The sequence below is a fragment of the Styela clava genome, chromosome 2, assembly GCF_964204865.1.
Source record: "Styela clava chromosome 2, kaStyClav1.hap1.2, whole genome shotgun sequence".
Taxonomy (NCBI): domain Eukaryota; kingdom Metazoa; phylum Chordata; class Ascidiacea; order Stolidobranchia; family Styelidae; genus Styela; species Styela clava.
The window spans coordinates 7,063,988-7,072,899 of NC_135251.1; the positions used below are offsets into that span (position 1 = coordinate 7,063,988).

The 8,912-nt window shown below is 36.1% G+C and overlaps 1 long non-coding RNA gene across 1 annotated transcript; it reads left to right on the top strand.

Annotated features, from left to right (window-relative positions):
* Positions 1-4,237: 4,237 nt before the first annotated feature.
* Positions 4,238-5,395, top strand: LOC144419861 (uncharacterized). Its single transcript, XR_013474325.1, has 3 exons — positions 4,238-4,459; positions 4,995-5,066; positions 5,155-5,395. It is a non-coding gene; the product is annotated as an uncharacterized LOC144419861 (long non-coding RNA).
* The last annotated feature ends 3,517 nt before the right edge of the window (positions 5,396-8,912 follow it).

Consider the following 8,912-nt stretch of genomic DNA (forward strand, 5'->3'; position numbering starts at 1 on the left):
TTAGCTGAGAGACTACGTTGGGCTTCATTTTATTGCCTCCAAAAATATGCTTATGACGTCACTATTGTGAAAGAAATAGATATTTGACCTAACAAATCCCATTGAACCCTAACGATTTGTTATTTTTTCCGCATCATTAAAATCCTCCCATGCCCTCGATTTCACCAAACAAAATAAAGCAATGAACTTTTTTTTATATATTAGACATTGACATTCAATATTTTATTTAAAACCTTTTCTTTTTAGTATGTGCCAACAAATCATTCATCGCCGGGAAAGCATACGGACAGGAGAGCCGGAATCAAGTTTTTGATCTTCTCTATCGGTTATCTTACCAGGAATGTATCGCAGTAAGTGTCATCGCATTTCTTTGCCTCCCCCCCCCCCTCAAGTATCTCCGAATTTGCCCTTCTCGCAATATTTAGTTTTATTGCTCACCATTGAAGGCGCTGGTTGCCCACTCGCTCACTAGGTTCCGACCCTAAAAATGGTTTCGCGCACGATCTACCACCTGGTTGTGAATCTCGAAAAGTACTCGCTTAGACCTCGATTAATATGTACGTTCATTTTTCGGTATAAGTATGTGAACCAAGATTGTTGACACCGGAACGTAGTATGTGTACCAGGTTAGGGTTAGGCCATAATTTCCGGTAGGCCTACAAATACTACGGGAGTCATCTTGAGGAGGAGCATTTTTTATACATACACAATAGTTTGGATTTCATGGGCCATTTGTGCCGACATCTATGTCTCGGGATAAGGAAGCGCAATCAAATTTATACAATACTGTCTTAGTATCCCTCGTGGCCATATTACTCATAAACAATGACGCAGTCAGACTATAACTTCAAGGTAGGCGACAAATTTATATTTAACACGAGACTTGCACTCCGAACCATGGCAGGTACAAGCAGCCATAATCCAGGATAATAAAAGCCCTATACAAACCGAGTTGAATATATTTCATGCCTTGTATGATTACTGACGACTATTTGAATTGCTTGCTATTTCCATTTGAGTCCGGGTAACAAGAAGGTATATTTTCATGAAGTTCCCAATACCATCTTGTGCACATCACTGTCTACTTTTATCCCCCAAAATGCTGTTTTTGGCTTTTATGAAGGGCTACAACTTCTACATTTGTGTGAATGCCATCTTATTCATATAGTGTGTCGCTTTTATCCTGAAATTTCCTTGGTATGTCTAGAACTTGAATGTCAAGTTCGTCGACATTCTGTTCGATAACATTGTTAATCTGACTAACCTCTATGTTCTTTTTCTTGAGATTTTACAGAGTACATCTTCAATACAATATACAGTTATGGCAGATCGATTAGCACTTTTTAATATATTTTCTACTTAATGTACCTTTCCCCGACCTTTGACCCCCGAAAAATTCTTCCTATACTTTACCATTGCAAAATTTTCGGGGCTTATTTTACGAGTGCTTTTGCGAGTTGGTGCCTGTAAAATGGGGTATGTGTTTCAAACCATCATTATGATTCATTGCATACAACAATCTGATTTTTAAAAGTATCGGTGAAGAATTTTAGCCTAGTCTATCACAGCTATTTCTTCACTATTTTTTTATTACTTCAATTAAATTAAAACTCCTAAGAAGACAGAATGATCATTGAATTATCTGATTTATATTTAAGTTTCCGAAACACAACTGAAAACTAACGAATAGAGTTCAAAAACGCGAAAACGAGGTAATGTTTACGACCACGCTTGAAAATCTGTCTGAGTGAAAACAGTGTCTGAGCGGATGCGAAATGGGAGCTTTGTTACGTCACTTCCGTTTCAATACATATTTTATTCGCCATTAGAGGCGCTAGTGGTACATACCTTCACCTATTTTACTTATTGTGACTTCATAAAAAAATAAAATAAACAAATAGTGACTTTATGATACCCTTGCACGCTTTCGCAAAGCGTGACGTCACTGACGCTTTGAAGACCTTGATTCGACCTTCCAAAATTCTGGGCTCGTGGTGCAAGGTTTTATTTGTCATTTTGATATTTAGAATTAATACCAATAAGAACATTTTGCCATACTGTTCCAAACCAACTGTCAAGTGTTTTGTAAGTTGAAAGCGGCACCGGCAAGTACGATACGTATTTCAGTTTATTGTTTTTGTATTAGGGAGTACCGGTACCGGTATTTCATTTGAGTGTTTTGCAAATGCCTGCTTTTGTAATTAGGCATAACTGTTATTTCAATGAGTTGGATCTGTGCGGGTTTATTTGAGATCAGTTCTAATTTGCGTAATTTTGCTAAGTTATTGATTTCAATTGTCGACATGTTTCTTGTCGACACATTAACTATTGTAAATATTATTCGTTTGTTTTGTTCTTTTCCACACGCGTGAACTTTGTTTTCTATTTGGGTGGTGTGATTCTTTGTGAGGGTTGTAGACAGTAGAATTAAACTCCTGTACCTAATATTGTAATTAGGTGACCAGTCGAGGTATATTTGGATTCTCCCCTATTGTTATTGTTTCTGAGATTACTAATTAATTTTGAACAAGCAGTTGAGCTCTCTCCATCTGTTTTGCATTCTAGTTGGCCATTTATTTTGTTCTATAGCATAAGATTTTCCTTAATATGGCTGTTCACATTCTGATATCTGCATGCGCATGTTTCCTTTTTTTCAATGTCGGGTTTCTGATATTCCACATGCGTGAACTTGGTTTTCTGTTTGGGTGGTGTGATTTTTTGTGAGGGTTGTAGACGGTATAATTTAACTCCTGTACCTAATATTGTAATTAGGTGACCAGTCGAGGTATATTTGGATTCTCCCCTACATTTTAACTTGCTGTAGTACTATATGCTGTGACCTGCGTGTGAACAAAGTTTTTATCCTTGGTCGAATTTATGCTGTGTATAGCATGCAAATGTGTAAGGGTTAGTGTGATGTTAATGACTAATGAAGATAATGGCATACATGTGTGTGGTTTGACCGACATCGGAAGGTTTTTGCATGGTTTGTGAACAATTTCTCTTGTGTCCCAACCACAATCTCTTCTTACTCAGGTCTTTCAACTAGCAGTCTAATGATATTTGATTAATATTAATCAATATTTACACAATTCAACAACTTCCACTCAAAGGTGTACTGTAGGGTAGTTTTCTATTGATTCCTTATATGCAGTCATTGAATATTGTACTCGCAGATATATTTTTCGTTTTTCAGGAGTCATGATGATCAATTTAAATGCTATCTATGTCAACATGAAAGGTGTATACATCAACAAAACTTGCAGACTGATGAATCATCCGTGACGAATTTGAACTGACCGCAGGGATCAACAACCTCAATTAAAGTTACTTGCCTATAATCCATGACCCTAGAAACCTTATTTGAACCAAACACCATATATATTCCCTTAACCAATTTTCCTACCTCTGTATCATACCGCCCTAATTAATTTTAATTATGATTACCGGTACTGTTATTGATTAATAGTATTTAAAATAATTTGGACGTTATTTGGCTTGTTGTGGCTTCTATTTGATGAGTGAAGCAGGTCTAGCCCACCTCTTCATACATCCAACTTGGCAATTCTGATTGGGCAATTTGGCATTAGGTGACTCCAATTATAATCAGCTTGACGATATACTTCGAGGAATACTTTTCTATCCACAATACATTACTCTTGTTGACTAATTCGGTATCCAATTTGGCAATTCGGTATCCAATTTGGCTCTTAAAATTATTAATTTGGTGTGGCAAAATAATTTATTCATTTTTTATTTGTTTGTATATTTTCCTTCCTTTTTACTTTCAAGTCTCGCTTTTTTCGCTTCCGACAGTATCATGTCTCGATGATTGTGTGTGTGTGTGCGTGCGTGCCTTATTAGTTTTTTTTTTTACCTTTGGGTGAGCGAACACGTACTACTTCTTTTATCAATACCTTTCCATCTAAAATCTGTACGTTTCAAACCTTACTCTAGGTTTTGTTCGCTTTCCCGATTCTATAATCAGTTACTTTTGTTTTTATCTATTTTTTTATCGTCTGTTGCTGATTATGGAGTCGAAATAAACTTATACTTATACTTATTATACTTTGTTTAGAAAAATGTGCTGTCGTCCCTTCGCTCGTTCGTACACCCGTACTCTCCTGACGTACCGACGATACCCTATACCGGTACCGTATTTGTTGTACACATAATAACTGACGACACCAACAACTTGTACGCATCTTTTTGCATTAGAGTGATGAAAATCAGCTTACTATAACCAATGACATTAAACAACATGATGCGCAACTCCGGCATTTTTGTCCGAAGATCGTATTCGATAGCACGCTCCAATGCACATACTTGACGAGACGAAAACGAGCGGATGTGTGCTGCTTTCAAGGCGTAGCACGAATGGTGTTCGTGCCTGCTTTGACAGTTGTTGTCGATTTTAATGATATTTTTGAAAGTTGGGGTAAAAAGAAATCGGTAAAAGGTAAGGTGAATACTATTGTTGTATATCACACCCGGGCATCGCACTGTTAAGTACATGTGGGAAAGCCAGCCTTTGTCAAATACTACGAAGTTATTAATTCAGTACGGTACGTAGTTGCCCATTTGCCGAAATTACATATTTACTTACCCCTTATGGTTTCAAATAGTTCATGCACCTCTAGTTAGATTTTTTTAATCAGTGAGGATATATACTCATTGTTGATTGCTGCTCATTGTAACATACTATTACGTATTCACTTTTATTTGCGTATTGAATCAAAGTGTTAACAAGTTCACCTAACATTTCACTCATACCGGTCTATATTGTATAGTCTGATTTCTCAAGTATTTGGAGCCACGAATGCTTGTAATTTTCCGACTAAACCCTTTTATTAGTTGGTTTATATACCAAATTCAGTAAAATATTTTTTAAATAAAACATGAGATATTGGATTTATTAGCTTTTCCATTCTGAATCATATAGACTGCTTTATTTATTCTTAACGAAAATTAATAAATCTCCTCTCTTTCTTCAGATGTGAAAGTTGTGGACAAACCTGTCTAAGCATTGTGAGACTCTTGCAGCACAAGAGGCAATAGCAGAAATAGTAAGTATATCAATCAAGAAATTAAGCCGACATAAAGCAAAACTTTCAACTATTCGTCTAATCTCAATTTCCTATTATTTATTCACAGGACAACTATAGCAGACGGGGAGATATCAGAAGTCTGGCGACATATCAGTGACAGTGTGATTCCAAGAAATATAATGCAATTGAAAATAGAAAATTGCAATAGAAAAACAACCTATGGAGGCATGCAAAGACATTTGACCCTCCGGTAGAGTTGTGTATGGCCCCCACATCCTGCAGGGCTTGAGGAAAATAACTAAAAATTCCAAAGCGTAAGATTGCATAAGCGGTCTTATTTGTAAAAAGGCACACTGCACCTGTGTTATATTTGGTTCATCAACTTTTGGTAGTACTATAGAAGAAATTCCGGAAGGGGTATAATCATCATTCATGATAAAATACTATCATATATTTTTTGAACAACTTCAATCTAGACCAGGGATCTCAAACTCGCGGCCCCAGAGAACTTCCAGTGCGGCCCTCGAACGCTTAACAATAATTGTAATAGTATTTTTGAAGTTTTTTTTTTATCTAAATGTAATAGATTTTTCAAACCTTCTAAAGTGAAATTGAATATTCACACAGAAAACAATTTACTGAAAGTAGTTTTGGAATATTAATTTTTTTGTCCACATTTTGACCCAATTAAGAATACACATCAAGCTAGCAAAAGATTACTTGAATAAAACACTTGAGTAATTAAATTAAACGCAAAGTACATGAAGAAGGTGGCATTTTCGAAGAAAATGGGAGTTGTAACATTTCTGCTCTTCACAAAATTCTGAAGCACATTGTTTAATTTGTCATATTTCCGTCAATACAATCAAAAAACACAATAAGCTCAGCAGTCAATATGACAAATTCGAAGACCAACTTCGAACAGAAAATTTCCATGTGTTTGTATATTAATATAATTATACAACGACTTAGTTACTAAAAATCAATATTAATTCAAGCAATCCTATGCCACGCAATGTAGTGCGAAATGTCTTGTCGAAAAAATCTGTCATTTGTTTTTTTACTGATCTATACATGAAATGATAAGAGTAACTTTTTTGCATTACTGGAATTAATTAAACATTCGTAAAGATCCAGATAAACCCATGATCATGTGGCCTCGTTAGTTAGAGTTGGTACTATAAAATCATTTCAGACTGGCCTTAGTATGCTGGTGACACAAAAAAGATGCCAAACGCCAGGACAAATGTAATTATTAAAACATTGAGTTTATACTGTAGTATTTTTGTTAATTTTAGGTTCATAAATTTAGATTAAGTTATTTTTAGTGTGTGTATTATTCTTTCCTTATTCAAAGCTTGTTCAAAAATGATTTTGATGGTTGTACATAGAATTTTACGATTTTTTATAATAAATACTGTAACTTGCAAATGTTGCAATAATAGTGGAATGCAAATATTAATATGTAATTGCATTTGAAATTGAAGAAAATAATAAAACTTAATCCAACTGTTTAGTTGCATCACAATATATGTCACAAACTAAAACTATCTTAAAAATATCTTTTAAGTATACATTATCAAAAACTGTTTGCGGCTCTTTTTACAATTTTCAAAATGCAATGCGGCTCTCGAAAACCCATGAGTTTGACACCACTGATCCATTCTAGACGATTCAAGCATTGCTTTGGGAAATTATATCACTTCAATTAAATTGAAATAATCTCGCTATATTAAATACGAAATCGTTGCTATCATAAAGGTAAACCAATTCAGCCACTCGAAATATATTGGCCTTCACAAAGTAATGGAGGCAAAATTGATAGTTCATGAGCTATGAACATTTGTTCTTTTCTTTGTCTTGAACTTTCCATACTCCACAGCCCCTATTAATTTTTTTTAATTTTAATTACCATGTGATGGTCATACATATCTTTAACTTGTATTTTCTGTCATGATGTATTATCTCAATTTGCCAAACTATTAATTAATGTGCATATTTTGCTTCCAGATGACATAAATGTATTGTCATGTTTATTACCTCAGCTTGGAGTGTTGACAAGAAAAAGGTGCCAGTAAATTAGGTAAAAAAATTTTCAACTCATTGTTATAATCAGAATTCACAATCAATAGGAATTATAAACAGCCAACAATCAGTGAGAATTATATGCGAAATCCCTCAGAATAAATTTGTCTAAAATCGGAGGAAGGCAAAAAATATAGGTAGTTTCATCCACACAAGCATTTCAAGAAGACTTGCTCGAGCCAAACTAAATGAGCATCGTCAGGTGATCGGTAAGGCTGCAAGTTGAATTCAGCCCTGCAACCTCCTGCATAGAAGATAATATTAATTAGTGGGCTATGAGCTAAATTTAAACAAACCTATCTACGATGCATTATGTACCAGCAATGTTACCTACGATTAACTGAATATGTAATATGTCTAATAAATTCACCTACAAAAGCAAGTTCGATAGGTGCAAACTTTGTGTTATGGAATTGTATCGCAGCACAGTTTTGTATGACACCCTCTTTAAATGAAATTTCAATGATTAAGCGCAAACATTAAAATTACTAACTTTGAACTTTGTCATTATCTGCAAAATGTTCCACACAAATCTTTCCGCTATCTCGTTTGTAATCTTCTCTGATAAAAAAAACGTCTATGATGTCCAGAATTGCTCTTTACAGCTTGCCTGTTATTCCAGCTTTCCAAGTAAGCAAAACTTCTTAGATATAGAGATTATTTTGTTTCGCTACAGGCGCAAAAAGGCAGGTACTACATGTAAAAAAGACGCCGAGTAGCAAATGCGAGCGGAAAACGGACGCGAAAGGCGACGAGAAATATGTGCATTGGAGCGTATCATGAAATACAATGTTTTGCCTGTAGTCTTATGGAGTGACGTCAGAGTTGCCTATCATGTTGTTTAATGTCATTGCTATAACAGATCGACCATCTAAGAAATATCCCGGCTGTGGGCGCTAAACAGCCACTCCAAATTTGGCGCCTACAGCGCGGAATGAAAGTTTGCTAGGGATGGCTGAATATTTTTTGAATGGATTAATTTTGACGTTAAAACTATATTTGTATAGTTTTTATCTACAGTCGGAAGCGATGCCTGAGTACTGAGAATACAGACTCTATTACGCTGGAAACGACTGAAAGAGTTTTAAACAGCGCAACGTATTTTTGGCGCCGTGACTATTTCGGTGCAGTCTTTCAACTGAGTTATCTTTGCGTAGATTCTACCTATGTCACCAGCATTACTAATTCTTGCGCCAAAGCGAACATCGAAGTTTATTTTTATTTTTTGCGAAGCTATGCTTGGATAGTTATGGCATGTCATCATAGAAAGCCAATATCTGAATATGCAGAGAATTGATTAAATAATACAAAGATGCTACCGTACCGGTACCAAAAAAATTAAGGATAGGATAGGATTTACATATTTATCCCGGGGGAGAGGGAAGCCGATAAGACGGCTTATCCATATGGCGAACCACGGCCTCTCGTCCGGGTACCATTCCAAGTCGGGTATGGGATTAGTTTTACTGTATTATTTGTTTTCAGAAGCATGGATTTGGTGGTGGAGGAAGCCGTAACCAGGTAACCGACCAGCGGTTACGTGAACCACCCAACGACAGCGAGGAGTCCAGCAATCCTCTCGCACATAACCATCCCTTCATGGGATTCGAACCTGCGAACCCACGCAGAGTAATTAGGTGCGGTGGCGAGCGTATTCCTAACGCTTAGCCCGTTAAGCCACACCGCCGCGCCGCGCCAGGCAAAAACGTACATTTGATTCTTAGTTTTAGATGTGGGGATCGCGACAAAAAGAATTATCGGTTTAGAACAGAGACACAT